The following is a 4,297-nucleotide window of genomic DNA, read 5'->3' on the forward strand; positions in this document are numbered from 1 at the left end:
CCTTTTGCCAAATCATCGCTCACAAGGTTGAGTCTTATTTATTACGGACTTACGGTCAGTTCAGTTGAAATATTAATATATAATATCTCATTTCTCAATACTCAAATGTTAATCCTAAAAAAGTCCTAAAAGTTGATCATTATGCTTGGTTTAATTCTTGAACCTCTGGATATTCAATTTATAATATTCCTCAGAAGACATGTTTAATGCTAAATATAAGAGATTTCATGATACATTTTTTATTCAGTTATAAAAAATACCCATTTTGTTCTATGGCATTTTTTTTTTTTAAAGAAAAGCTGGTGAATCTAACTTTTCCAAAAAGAGCATCAGTAAACCAGGTATACTGCCACTCTTAAAATAAACTACATGGACATTTGAGTACTTAAATAAATTCTAACTTCTGGTCAGCAGGGTACAAAAATGTTGTACTTCAGTCATGTCTTGAAGATCAAATATTAAATAAAACTCAGTTTGAGACAGCAGCTTGTAACAAAATATAAATAAAGTGGAACAAACCTTTCACTGCTGTAAAAACCAATGCAGTCACCTCTTGAGCAAACATTTGGGCAAAAGAGAGGTTTGTTCTGTCTGAAGAAATTGGCCTAATGCCTGAGCTAGCAGAGCAAGTCACTAAGGAATTGAATACTGCCTTTGGCTGACATATCAGGCATTAAATAAGAAAAAAGAAACAGCTTAATCAACCTTAGTTGAACCCTTCTCTAGACACTAAAAAATTTCATCTATTAACTCTGTCCTCCTTAAACACCTTAAGGATATCCCCTGAGAGAATACTGTCTCCTGGGCCGAGGCTGAGTGCTAAAATACGTATGTGAGAGTGTTGATATGTGTGCTAAGAACTCAAATATTTCCTTATTTTTAGGGCCTTCTACCATCTTGCTTCATTCGCTTCTCCTTATATCCATTCATTTTACAATGTCGTGGCATCAACTATTAATATATCTTACATAGGTCATCTTGGGTGTCACCACAACACTGTCACTATGATCCTACTATTGTTTCAAATATCCATGAATTTCAATCTACTTTGTCTACAAGTAGAAAGCATGGGTGCTCAGAGGCAGTGGTAATGCCAGCAGGTGCCCTGAATTGTGTGTACTTAAAAGTTTGAGTTTGGAGGCACAACGTGGCAATCAAATCAAAACTCAATTTTGGTTGGGACAGTGAACAACCTCAGTGAGAATGTCACAAATTGATGCTATAAGACAGCAGTAATCAAACTTCAAATCCTTAGTACTCCAATGTTATACAATTGATTTTTCCATGAATAGTCTTTTTGTTTGTTTGTTTGTTTAACTCTACTTTTGCTAGTAGCATGATTTCATTGATCAAAGGTTTTACTACTGAGAACTTCACCTAGTGCTTAGGGCTAATTGGAAAGTAGGGTAGAAAGTGCCAAGGAAGTTGTACCCATATATGCAAATCTCCCTTTTCTTAGGGTAGAAAGGCTGGAGTTATTAGAGTTGAGTTCTTAGCCACATCCAGGGTAGATGAAGGTCCTCAGGTAACAGTTTCTGTTTCTGATTTAACCGCTCAATATTTTCATGAGGACTTTCTACCTGACGTATCCCTTTGGGCACCATTTTAAAACTCTTCTTCATGCTCTCTATATAATATTTGTTTCCAATGAGTGTTGTAATAAATTACCACAATCTTTGTGGCTTAAAATGACACACACTTATTCTTTTATATTCTGGATGTCAGAAATCTAAAATCACTTTTACTGGGCCTAGGGGAGAATCTTTCTTTACCGAGTCCAATTTTTAAGCTGCATTCCTGGGCTCATAGCCTCTTCCTCCACCTTCCTTAGCATCAAGATTCAGCAGTGCAGCATCTTGCCTTAGTCTCAACATTGCCTTCATCTACTGCAGTTGAAACTCTCTCTGCCTTTCTCTCTTTTTAACTTTATTAATTTTATTTCATTGTGGTAAGTACATTTGACATAAGACCTATCTTCTTAATACATTTTTGAGTGTACAATATGGTTGTACAGCAATGTCGTATACCAATCCTCCAGAAGATATTCATCTTACTTGATTGAAACTGTTTGCCCACTGGTTAGTAACCTCTCATTTCCCCCTCTTCCTAGCCCCTCACAACCACCATTTCACTTTTTCATTCTATGACTTTTACTGTTTTACATACCACATATAAGTGGAATCATACAGTGTTTGTCTTTCAGTTATTGGTATAATTCACTTAGCCTAATGTCCTGAAGTTTCATCCATGTTGTCTTACTCAATATATTACTGAATTTTATACCTTTATGAGGTTGAATAATATTCCATTACACACACACACACACACACACACACATACATACACACTTTCTTTATCCAGTCATCTGTCCATGGATATTTAGATTGTTTCCACATCTTGGCTATTATCAGTAATGCTGGTAGGAACATGGGAGTCCAGATATCTCTTTGAGATCCTGATTTCAATTCTTTTGGATAAATACCCAGAAGTGGGATTGCTGGATCATATGGTAGTTCTATTTTTAATTTTTGGAGAAATCTCCATGCTGTTTTCTATAGTAGCTACATCATTTTGCACCCCCACGAATAGTGTATAAGGGTCTCAGTTTCTCCACATCATCTCCAACATTTGTCTTCTTTTTGGTTTTTTTTTTGGTAATGGCTATCCTGACAGTTGTGAGGTGATATCTCATTGGGATTTTGATTTGCATTTCTCTGATTTATTAGTGACATTGAGCATTTTTTTCATGTACCATTAGTATGTCTTCTTTAGAGACATACTTAGCCCATTTTTAATTGGATTATTAGTTTTTGGTTACTGAGTTGTAGGAGTTTGTTTTGATATTTTGGAGATTAACCTCTTATCAGATATATGGTTTGCAAATCTTTTCTTCCATTTTATAGGTTGCCTTTACACTCTGTTGATTGTCTCCTTTGCTGTGCAGCAGCCTTTTAATTTGATGTAATCCCATTTGTCTATTTTTGCTTTTGTTGTCTGAGCTATTGGTGTCATAGCCACGGAATCATTGCCAAGGCCAATGTCATGATGTTTTTCCTCTATGTTTGCTTCGAGGAGTTTTACAATTTCAGGTATTATATTTACGTCATTAATTTATAACGTGCCAATTATAAATTTAAAAATTAATGTAAAAAAGAAAAGAAAATGCCTTGGGAAATGAAAACAGTTATAGAAAGCAAACATCAAGTAAAGGTGTCCTTAGCAAGTTAAGGAATGTATGAATAAATAAATAGAAACCACATGAGAGAAAAAAAGATGAATTTGGGTATTCCTGGTCTTTTGGAGGTTGATATAAATTTTAGAATTGTTTTTTTTCTATTTCTCTAAAAAATATCATTGGGATTTTGATGGGGATTGCATTGAATTTGCAGGTAATTTTGGGAAATATGGACATTTTAACAATATTAAGCCTTCCAATCAATGAACACAGGATGCCTTCCCATTTTCTTATGTTTTCCTTAATTTCTCTCATCAATGTTTGTTAGTTTTCAGTATACAAGTCTTTTACCTCCTTGGTTAAGTTTATTACTAAGTGTTTTATTCTTTTTGGTGCTACTATAAATGGAATTGTTTCTCTAGTTCCTTTTCAGATAGTTTGTTCTTTGTGTGCTCTGATTTTTGTATGTTGATTTTGTATCTTGCACTTTTACTTAATTCCTTTATTAGGTTTAACAGTTTTTTAATGGAGTTTTTAGGGTTTTCTCTATGTGAGATCATGTCATCTGGAAACAGAGACAATTTTACTTTTTCCTTTCCAATTCTGATGCCTTTTATTCTCCTTACTTACTTGCTCTAAGACTTGTAGTACATTGGATAGAAGAGGCAACAGGAGCCATCCTTGTCTTGTTCTTGATCTTGGAGAAAAGCTTTCAGTTTTTTACCAGGATTTGATGTTGCCTATGGACTTCTCATGTTTGTCCTTTATTATGTTGAATTATTTTCCTTCTATTCCTAGTCTGTTGAGAGTTTTTATTATGAAAATGTGTTAAATTTTGTCAAAGATTTTTTTCTGCATCTATTGAGATGATTGTGATGTTTTATCCTTTAATCTGTTAATGTAGTGTATCACCTTAATTGATTTTCATATGTTGAATCATCTTTGCATCCCAGGGACAATCCTACTTGGTCGTAGTGCATGAACCTTTTGATGCATTGTTGAATTTAGTTTGCAAGTATTTTGTTGAGGATTTTCACATGCACAGTAGTACCCCCTTATCTGAGGTTTTACTTTTCAACGTTTCATTCACCCCTGTCAACCATAGTCCAAAGGTATTAAATA

This window comes from Eulemur rufifrons, chromosome 7 (genome assembly GCF_041146395.1).
Source record: "Eulemur rufifrons isolate Redbay chromosome 7, OSU_ERuf_1, whole genome shotgun sequence".
NCBI lineage: Eukaryota > Metazoa > Chordata > Mammalia > Primates > Lemuridae > Eulemur > Eulemur rufifrons.